This window comes from Corapipo altera, unplaced genomic scaffold, assembly GCF_003945725.1.
Source record: "Corapipo altera isolate COAL_440 unplaced genomic scaffold, ASM394572v1 45, whole genome shotgun sequence".
Taxonomy (NCBI): Eukaryota; Metazoa; Chordata; class Aves; order Passeriformes; family Pipridae; genus Corapipo; species Corapipo altera.
In genome coordinates this window covers 8,273,906-8,285,429 of record NW_020884877.1, presented here as the reverse complement: position 1 = coordinate 8,285,429, position 11,524 = coordinate 8,273,906, and positions in this window count along the sequence as shown.

Below are 11,524 nucleotides of genomic sequence, written 5' to 3'. Positions count from 1 at the left end.
GTTGACTAAATATTTGGAAGTCCTTACTCCCAAGCTCTCCATGATTTATGTGGAGGATACCAATGTACCTGCTATCCAGCAATTCCAAATCCTGAGCTAGTGGAGTAGGGTCAGGTGTGGAGAAGTCTCTGTAATGATATCTGCCAGATCCTGAGCAGCTCAGCTTCTGAACAGGAGACATAGGCTCTTCCAGAACTGTAGCTCCATCCTCTTTGGTAGGCAACTGAAAAAAACCCAAGTCTGTTTTACTCCAGACTGGAATGAAACAAAATGCAAGAATATATCAAAATCTGCCAAAAAATGAAATTACCTTTCTGCAGAGTACAGTTTATCTGTTTTTGTAACTTAAAATATTTTGGTGAAGGACAGTGTAACAAATGAGAGTTGAGAGAACGTGGGCCTCTCTTTCTCCAAGCCCTACAGCATTACTTTTTCCAACTAAATGTAGAAGTCTCTGTTTTATATTTCACAAGCCTGTTCCAATTTTCCTATTCAGCAGGTTAATCATGAAACTATTTGCTGAATGAGTATGGATGTCATGAAGGTCATTTGTGAAATCTCTGAGAACTTGCACTACTTGGCCATTTTTAACTACTAGTGTCAGTGTGCTCAAAGTTAAAATTTAAGATTCAGTAACATCACTCTGTGTGTCTTACTATGCTGTGTTGCATTTCTGCTTTTTCTTTTTGCATGATGCAAAACCATATTTTATTTTCAATGGAAAATTACTAAATTTCAAAATTGTGTATGAATATGTGCTTTGTGCTGTTTATATAGCAAAATGCTCTTGTGACATTGGCAAGGCATATTCGGCAGATGGTTGGGAAGAGTCTAATCCTTTCCCTTTTGGCACAAGGAATGCTAATTGTGCCTGGAGCAAAGAGCCTTCTAGATATTCAGCCGCTTTTCCTATTGGGGCAGAAATGTCTGCTGGAGAAGCTAATGGAAAGATCTCCATGTAAATTCCTTGAGGACATATTTACTGTAAAAAAAAAAAAAAAGGTAAGAAATCTCTACTATCTTCAAATGTCAATTGGAAAAGCAACAGGCCTTCCTGTCGGCCTAATGCAGATCATACCAAGGATTCATGCTGAGTGGAGCTTGGGTTTGGCAGGATAAGTGGGAAGAGATTACAACTGCTTCCATCAAAACAGTCAGTTTTCAGGGGAGGCAGCAAAGGATATCTCTATCTTCTCCTGACACAGCCATCTGAGACCTGTGAACGTGGTAGGAGGGTTACCAGATGAGCATTTGGCACTTCTTGTCTCATTATTTTAGTTCCATTGAATTGACAATGAAACAGTGAAGCAGAGGAGCCAGAAAGAGACCAGGAAAAACACCACTTGCCTGACACTGGAAAATCACTCAATGAAACCTGAGACATTCCACTATGAAAGCAACCCAGAGAACTCCTGTCCTCCCAAGTCCTTCCAGAGCTGTTCAAATAGGGAAGACACCCCTAGTGCTGACCCAAAGTCTTGTTTGCAGCTGCCTCAATTCCAGCAGCGACATGACAGGAAGCCAAGGAGTGGGAAAGACAAAAGAATACAGTGCTCACCCTAGTGCCTGCTGAGGCCTGGCTGCCCTTACCCAATTGCTACAGCTACTGAGCCCTTCTCTGCCCCTGCCCCACCACTCAGCACAGCAGTAAGTGTGAAAGGTGACCTGGCTGCAACAGTGAGTCTGCTGTGGGGCTGCTCCTTCCTGATCTGACTGGCAGCAAGGACTGGGAAAAGGCAGAGAGAAGCTGACTAGCATCTTCACTGGCAGTGAGATTTCCTCCAAAGGAGAGATGGCAGCGGGCCAGAGAAGGAGCTGAGTGCCTGACCCACATGCCTACCTGTGAGCATGTGGTGGGGAGCCTTCTGGGCTGTTGGGAGGGAGCCAGTCACCTGAGGGCCTCCTTGTCTTTGTATTTCCAGCAAAGGCCTTCACATCCGAACCCTGCAGGTCTTGGGTGTGATGCTTTAGCACTTTTCCCTGTGTATCCTCAGAGTCTTTTACCCAGGAACTTACTCTGTCAAGCTGAGTCTCACCAAACAAGCCCCCCCATCCCTGCCCAAACCTGTCCCCAGAAGGTGGATGCCACATGGCAACCCAGCATCTGGAGTTGCTCTGTGGCAGTAAGCCATCTGGGACAATCTCCCTGCCCACAGGTTACATGGGCAATATTGACCTGTTCTGGCTGGTATGGTGGCATTAGCCAAAAACAAATCCCAAAGGAAGATTGTTATTTACTCAATATCTGTGCTTTTTAGAAGTTAAAGTTGTTACTACCTGCTATTTGCCATCTTAATACTCTAAATATACCAACTGCTAAAGCTTCTGTGCTGACTCTTTTCACTTGTCACTCGGTCTCATTTCTGCTCACAACCATACTAGATTAAGCTCTCAGGTCCCTTGCTCCTGACCTGTGCCACTGCTGCTGGGGGCCCTGCAAGGTGCAGCGCCAGGACTGCGGTGGGAGCAGCTGAGAGGCAAATGTGGCATTCCAAGCTGCAGTAAAAAACTGGGAAATATGCTATCTGCACACTTGGATAGCATTCCCCTGCTGTGTGAGCACGTTTTCTCCTCAGTGACCTAGTTTTATGAATAAAAAAGTCTTCCCTCTTCATAACTATAGCAACAGAGAAGTTTATTAATGTTTGCCACTATAAAGGAAAGGTTACTGTGTCTTAATTTTACTAGGTTGCTTTAAAACCTATAAGATTTTATGGAAGTTGGAGATGGCTTGTGATCAGCTGTCAGTTCTATGTGCACGCTTCTTCGAGAAATGAGTCTGTAGGGATGACTCAGGCTTGGCAACAAAAGATGTTCCCTCAGTAGAAGTTACATCTGAAAATGTGAGGCTGTTTCTTCATTGCTCTCTTGGAGAGGAGGGGAGGGGAAGATTGCTAGGATGATGATGAATATTTTAAATTTGAGCTCTCAGTTCAGCTTCATGACAGCTCATATCAGCCAAATAACGTTTTCTACCCTGACTAGATAAGCAACTGGATAAGCATATTAGTGCTTCCAGTACAGATTCTAGTTTTGGCTCTTCAACTCATTGCCTTCACACATATGTCTGGGACCAAAAAGGGTTCCAGAAACCTGCATTTAAATGTCACTAGAAGCTTATTAGTATGCTTATCTAAGTCAACACTGAGGGCTCTTGCCGTATGCCCACATCTGTAAGGACTTCTCTTGCACTAGAAATTATTAAATACACTTGAAAACCAGAGAGGTGCTGGTCCTAGGAGGTAACACTGATCTAGTTGTTGCTCTGCAGTGTAGATTGAGAATGTTGAGTTTAAAAAAATTAGGCTCAAGAAAATAGGGTCATTCTTTAGCTATCATAAAAAAGGGTGACATTGTGAACTGTACTGTTGAGTGGCCAAACTTCCTGAACCAGAAATAGAATTGCACAGATTTCTTGTGGTTGTTACTTAGCAAAATAATACAAAAGTGATAATATAATTCTGATTATGCTGGTTTTGTTCTAAGAATTTTTAAAAATTTTTTTATTACAGTGATGCTCCTTGTTCTTATCCTTTCAGCTATTGTTATTTCCATCCTAATGTTTGTAGGTGGTATAATGTTGTGAAATACTTTTGTGTTGTTTAAGCAGTCATCAAATGAAAGGATGGCAAGGACTATTTAGAAGTAGTTTTCTCTTCTAAAAGAAAAGTCAATTTATCTATAAGCAGAGTGAGGAAAAAGGGGCATTTTGTGCTCAGCAGGATCTCTTTGGTAAATGGAAGTTTCAAGGATTATGCAACTATGTTGGAGAGCAACATAAATTTTGGGATGGGGCTAAAATAATGTTTAATAAAAAGAGGCAGAAAAGCACTCTTCAATGAGAAAGGCCTTGAATTACCTTTGGCTGTCAGAGGTCAGATTGTCCTTTGGACTGTGCAGTTAATCTGCTTTGTACCTTTGGGCATGTTTCCTGCTGTTTAATGCTTCAATCCGTCAAGCTCTGTCAGTTGAAGCATATTTGTTTATTTATTTAAGAAATTGTTTTGCAATCCAAGCTCCACGTGAGGTATCAGCACATGAGAACAGTAATAAAAATTAGGAATAATTCAAGTTTCTGTGAGTAAATACTTTAATTTGCAGCCCTATGATCCAATTTTTGTGTACGCATTTGATATGAGAATAGGTTTTGGTCTGAAATGCAATTTAGTCAGCAGTGAGATTTTTGGTTTGTTTTTGTTTCTTTTTTTTTTAGTTCTTGTTCAGGCACTCGATGCTTGTAATGCTTTGATTATCAGCAAACTGGTCCCTTTCAGCTACAAGTAGGAGCAGCTAATTTTCTGGAGTTGCTTGCAATAAGCAAATATTTTCTGCTGCAAGTTAATGCACTCCTACGGTTTTCTTCATATTTATGTGAAATTCTTTAACTGTGATATTGTAAATGGTGCAACTAAACCTTCAGTGGAGGTATGAACTGCTTTTGGAGACATCTCACTTTGAGCAGTAGCTGGCACTTGTGTGCACACAGACAACAGTGCCATGCCCCTTGTGCTCATCTGCAGCAAGAAGTAGTTTTGGCATCGTTATGCATTGAAGCCTTTGGCTTCTCAAGGCAACAACCTTGAGGAAGGAAGTGACCTCCTTCCTTATTTATGGGGCTTCTGGTGCCCACATGTAAAAAACAGGATGAAGAGATGAGAAATTGAAAAGTGGTTAATGTTGGAGCATTTCTTAGCCATAAGGTATGGGTGGAATTAAGAGAGAAAAGCAAATTGATTATTTCCTCATAAGAAGCAATTTTCTAAGTAATAACAGAAAAAGTTGATTTTGAACTGTGAGTTTTGAATAATAAACCTGTTCTTGACAGAGAGGAGTATAGGAAAACTAGCACTTTTTCAATCATGCTACATTTCCATAGTAACAACAAATAATAATAATGTGTGTTTAAACTTATGGTTAACTAGTGGGATAAGCAATTCCTGAAAATCATGGGGAACATATGCTTATAAAGAAATAATAAGATCTTTGAAGGGTGACTAAGTGTGAGTTCATGTGGGTGAGAGGAAAAATGGAAGCAGCGGGGTAGAGGACATAATTTCACATCCTTCATGGGATATGGACAATCCATATGGTCAGGCTGTGTGTGGCTCCTGTGGGTTTGAGAGAAGAGTATCCACTTCCATGTTTGTGAGGACTTGGGGGGGGGGGTTTGTGCTCTAAAGATTTGTGGGTGAGATTTTTGTCCAGAAAATTAACAAGAAGCCTGAGGGGTTCATGCTACATTTGGAAAAGACTGTTTGGGTCTTATTTGCATTTGTACAAAGATGATAAAGCAGAAGAAGCAAACCCCTGAAGTATCTACTGCATTATAGCACTGGCAGCTTGAGTCCAGTAATTCAGTAAAATATTGTTGGACTGTGATTTTCTGTGCTTTGGGAGACTGAAAATTTACTCAGTCTTCCTTAGGAAGCAAGAATCTGCTCAAGGAACTAACAGCAGAAGTTAGGCAAAACATTCCCTAGGATCTGTGCATAATTTTGATGCAATGTTACAAAACATCCATGTTGATGTTACCAGATGCTCTCTTTGGCAGATATATCATGAGAATGACCAAATCTGTGACTGACCTCTTTAAAATTTGGGAATCCATAGGTCCAGACTGATTGGTGGGAAAAAGGTAAAAGAGGACTTTCTTTGGTTGTATATAAAATGTGTAAGGATATTAGTTTAGCAGGTCTTTGATGTGGGGATCATAACACACCAATCTGCGAACCACGTCCAACACTGCAAGTTGTTTATGTGAGAAAAAAATGTATTTTATAACTCAAAAGTGTTGGGGACACCCTAGGACACCAGTGCAACAGTTTGATAATACTTTGCACTGATTTTTCTTAAAGGTTCAGACCATCTCTCTAGAGAAACTACGATTAAATGTTTTAGGCTTTCTGAGGAATCAGTGCCAAAGCCTAGATACAACCTCAAATAGGAATCTTTCAAGATAGCATGTTTTATGTCTGATTCATCTCTATGCCTAATTAGGAAAGAAGCTGGGAAACTGGTCCAAATTTGTCTGTGAAGAAAAGGCAGGATGCCTAATTGGATATGACAGTTTCTAGGGTTTTTTTTCCCCCCCTGTTTCGTAGAGCTGCATTTTTTAGAAACACCAGGATTTTCCCCATCTGATCAGCATTGCTGCTTCTCAGCATTTTTACCTACCTTTTATAGCTTAGGATGACAGCAGTGATGACACCAGCATCAGGACAGGTGTCTCTGCTGAATTCAGGTCTGTATAGAAGACAAGACTGTGTATCTGAGCAGCATCTCAACACTTGCCTATTATTGAAGGAAAAATATATTTATTTTTGGGTGAACATTAGAAAAGAAACTATAACACCTTTAAATTCTGCATATCCATGCCCAGTGAACCATCTTCCAAGTAGTAGTAGCTTATAGGCAGTAAGCTCCTTTTTCCAAGGAGATTTAATAGCTCAAACATGCATTGTACTGCCATGGCTATATTCCTTCTGCTTCTCAAGCTAATGCAGCCTTTTCTCTTTGGGGCCTCTCTGTGCTGAGAGATGTTTTTAACTTCAGTCTCATGAAATTTTCACCTACCACTTGGGCTTAGATGCTGTGAGCGTTGGGAGCCTGGTCATTTTTACCAACAGGGGGAACAAGCTATTAGTGCTAGCGTTGGCATGAGAACAAATGGGTTTCTGTTGGGCATGAATAAATTTAGGCTTGGAAGTAGGAGGATTTACTTAGTGATTCCAACCACGAGCTTATGAAACAGCCTTCCAGTGGTAGTAGAAGAGCAAAACCCCCAATTACTTTTAAATACAATGTATGGACTGTACAATGGATAGCCAGTGGTAGCTGGGGGCTGCACTTGATGACTCCAGAGATCTCTTGCAGTCCTTTTCTGCCCTGTACAAGTGCGTCAGAGAATGAATGACAATATCCTCCCTTCCCTTTCCAAAGGTGCTCTGGAATAGCTGCAATCTAGTTTTTTTAGAACCTACCACTCGGAAATGTTTGATCAGCTGTGGCAAGTCTTTGCGATATGAACTCAATGTATTTATTTTGAAGGATATAAAAATCAAAGTACATATTTAAGTAAGATTTCCCCTGCCACCCCATCTTACTTTCCTGACATTGTTTTTACGTTTTACCTCACAAAAGTGAAACAAGCTAGCAAGAAGGAGGCTGCTGTCACAGCCACAGTTAAAAGTGCTTGCTTATCAGAAGAGCAGCATTTTTTTTTCCTGCTGTGGCATATGTTTTACTTGCTAAGTATATCTGTATCAGAACAGTTGACAAACATGTTCTAGGTAACCTCACTGACCAGCATGTTTCTGCTGCTGCTCTATCTCTCAGTAATAATTTGGACAATATGGTGAATAATTGGAGCTTTTAGTATCGTAATATTTCCATTGATGGCATAAACCCTCACTGCAGTATCTTGTATGAAATTACCTATATGCGGTTGTTTAAACACTGCTGAGGAATCCTACTAAACAGCTTGTAAAATCCTTTGCCTGTGAATGCTTGGTTAATTATACAAGAGGACACGGTGAATTAATTCTGAAATTAGTCTGTCATGGTTTGTTCAAAATAATTTTTCCTCCAATCAGAATTAAATGATTGATGCCAAGTTGCACCTGGATACAACTTGAACTGCAGTTAATGAACCCTCTGACCCATTTGCTATTAGCAGCCCAGCTGTGTTCCCTTTCCTTTCCTGCTGAACATTGGTAAGATATATTCTTTTTATAATCTTACTTTCTTCACTTGACCTCAGCCTTAACATTTTACAGTGGTGAGGAGAGGGGGCTGGCAAGTGTATCCTAATTACTATGTATAATCTACCCTGAAGTGGAACACAGAGTACTCGCAAAAGAGTTCATTTGGGCAGTACCTCTGGAGTTATTAATGATGATGTGTACACAGATCTTGGTAAATGAGTGACAGTTCTGAGAGAAAACTGGAATTTTTACTGTATTTTATTTTATAGTATTACTGTGTTTAAAATAGCATTATGCCCAATATTGTACATAGTTACACTATTGTACATGGAGGGGAAAACTGGGTTTAGGGCTCTGTTGAACTACAAAGTAAATAAGGAGAAAGCTCTTCCTCCTGAAGTGTGTTAGGTTGAAATAAAGAAGATGAAAAAGTGAAGACTAATGGAAACCCAGTTCTTTTAGATCTACAGTTTGAAAAGTAATGCTTGCTTCTGAAGAATCTAGAGTCAATGCTCTGTTTCCTGAACCTGTCTTTTGCATTTTTCACGTTACTGTATCACTTACTGCTTCCTCCCCACACACCCCCTCAGTTGCTAAAAAGTATTTAAAGAAGCTAAAAGAAACAGAATAAATGAAAAGTACTTATTTTTATGACTAAATACTGGTTTGCTGCTGCATTGTTAGGTGGTGGGATGTGTAGCAAGAGATGGTCTTATAATTAAAAAAAGTATTCTAACAGCCCTTCAAATAGCAATATTCTCTTTCACTCTACTGACTGAGGAACCCTTTGAGAATAGCTGAACATGGTGAATCGGTGAGTATTCAAACATGTAGGATTAAGAAAAGAAGTTATACTAATGCAATGCATTGTTCATTGCAATTATCAGGTTTTCTTCTAAGTATAAATTTTCCATACTTACACTGCATATGATATAAAGTAAAGAAATATGGATGACATGAAGTTTCAGTTCAGCTTTGTCTTAGCTGTTAACCCCCTGTTGAGAAACAGAGAATGGATACCACAGATTACAGGTTATGTGGATTAGTTATGTGCCAGCTAATGAGGGTCTATTGTTAAATGTCCCCTATGTAATTACTGCTTTTTAGACTTGCAGTGTGCTTGGTACCCCTCCTAGAGCTCTTAGATTTCTTCTGTTATTTACAGCACTGGCTGGGTTATTTGCTACTGCAAATAAAAAGGAAATTTCTCTTAACAGAGATCTGTACTTTTCTCCTGTGTCTGTACAGCACAGAGCACAGCAGGTCATGGGCCCACGGCTGAGCCTGCTAGTGCTACAGTAATATGAATAAATCATAATCAGACATGACTACTGCCCTTCCTTGAGATCAGAGTTCAGCAATGGCTGCTTCTGCTGCCTGCTCCCCATGGCATTTGTACACTTCATCGCCCGAGGTCAGTCAGGAGCTGCCCAATTGGTGTCACCTGTTATTACTGAAGTGACTGACTATGCTAGTGCTGCTATGATAATCCACACTTCTGGTATTTTGTTTTCAGACATCTGCAGTGCAATCTATCTGGGATTATTTCATAGTGGCTTTCAAACTTGAAAGCGAGTTTAAAGAAAAAAAAAAACCAACACAAAAAGCAGCTGCCATTCCTAGTGGGGTACTTCATCTTGAGCTGATTGTGCTCGGTGAACTGCATATGACCATCTGAAGGTTTGTAGCAGGTTTATGAGGCACAGCTTGAGCTACATGCCCAGGGCCTGAGAGACTAGGCATGTCTGCTTTATACGGTTATTCAGATGATTACTTCTGCTGCAGGCTTGTATGTGAGTTAAAAGAACTTTAGAAAATCTTTACCCTAGACAACCTTGGTAGAAAGAGGCAATCATTATTTCCTCTGCTCAAAATCTGGCTACCAAAATTAAGAACTGATTTTTTTCAGAGCAGATGTTTCTAGCATTCATCATTCCTAGTCTGGAAGTTTTTTTCCACGTGTAGTGAAAATTAGTTTCTGGATTTCTTTCCTTAACTGTATGGTCATTCTACTCTCTTGTTCTTTGCTCTAAAATATTTTTTAATTGTATTTATTTATTTTAGATCTAGTTGCACTGACATAACTGATCCTTTGATCTGTTTATATGTTTATGGGAAGAAACAGGAGCTGCTGTTGGTTGAAATGTTCTAGTGATATGTAATGATGAGGAACAGCTGGGCTGGGTGGGCTGCATGGAAAATGTCTGGGAACATGAGTGTTAAGGGAGACCATTTTATATATAAAATTGATACAGCTTTCTCCCTAGACCCAGAGAAATCCTAAGGGACATTTTCTGTTCTTTTTCACACCTGGCCATCCCATGGGTCTGTCCCTTCTATGTGTTTGTCTGCTGTCACACACCTAGATTTGAGTTTCCAGAAGCAGCATCTATTTCCCCAGCAGGAGAACTCAGAATTAACTTTTTAAAAAAGGAATAACACTACTGCTATGAAGTAGCCTGCACTGTAGTTTTGATCTGCTTATATTTTTTAAATTAAAAATGATAATTAATTCAGGCTGGAATGTAGAGAAAATTATGCAAAACAGAGAAAATTCCTATCTTTCTGGAAATCCATGTGGTATACACTCAGATTAGAAAGAATAAGCTGACAAATACAAAGCAATATCCCGGAAAAAAAAAAGGAGAAACATCTTTTTTTCCTCAGCAGCAAGACTTGCACCAAAATGAAACATATCTATTCTTGGATATTAGAAGTCTGCTGGGCAAAATGTTTGCTAAGAAACTCCATATCTAAACTTGTCTCTGAACTCTGGTTTTCTGATTCCCTAAGTCATGGAATGAATACAAAGCAGCAGATTCCTCTTCTCATATCTCTTTGAAGTTATTTTTATCTTTGCAACTATTCTTCATATTGCTGGTTCACCCCAGGCAGGCTGGACTGAAGTATGAGAGGTACTATTCACTGCACAGAAATGCACTAATCCTTCTGTTCATGGTCCAGGCTGTCTGCTGCTGAACACAGCAGGCCAGAGCGGATTTACACCAGGTCACAGTCTGACTATGCACCTCACTGCAGTCCTTCTCTTTGTTTATTGTACACTTGTCCATTTTCTTTGTCAATATATGCACAGTTTTTTTGGTAACATTTAGTTCTCACCTCCACACCCACTTCATTGCAGGTTGGCTGCAGTCAGTAAGGATGAGTGGGGGGTCACAAGGATTGAAGAAGTGAGAGGGTGCAAACTATGAGCTGGAGGCGTTGGGAGGGAGCGGAGGGGAGCTCCACAAAACGCTTGGAGCAGGAGCTGTTCCTGGGAAGGGTCCCTTGCCTCCCTCTGCAGCGGCTGGGGACTGCCAGCTGTGAAATGGCTCACTTGCAGAGCCGCCCGAGGCGAGGCGACCCGTCTCCGGACCCTCCTCCCAACTTTCCTCAGGGCTGCCGGATTTCAAAGTAATTTCACTCTCCGCTAAAGCTCTTTAAAATAATTCCCAAGCCGGGCTGTTCGCAGCTGTGCACGCCGCGGGGGCGGGTGCCCCAGCGGTACCGCCCGGGGAGTCACGGACCCGCTCCTGGCTGCCGGTTCAGCCCGTCCAGGCGCACCCGCGGGACCCCGCGGCCGGGAGCGGCTTGTGCGCGCAGCTGGCGGCCGTCACCCCGCGGGCGGGCAGGCGGCACCACCTGGCTTCTCGGCGGGACCCGTGACGGGCGCGGCGCGCCCCGCCCCATCCCATCCCATCCCATCCCATCCCATCCCGGTGCGCGGTCCCGTCGGTAGCACATCGGACAGCGGCGGCCGCGCGGCCCCGCCCGGCCCCGTGCGCGCGTGCGCGGGGCCGCGGGGCCGGAGGCGGGCGCGG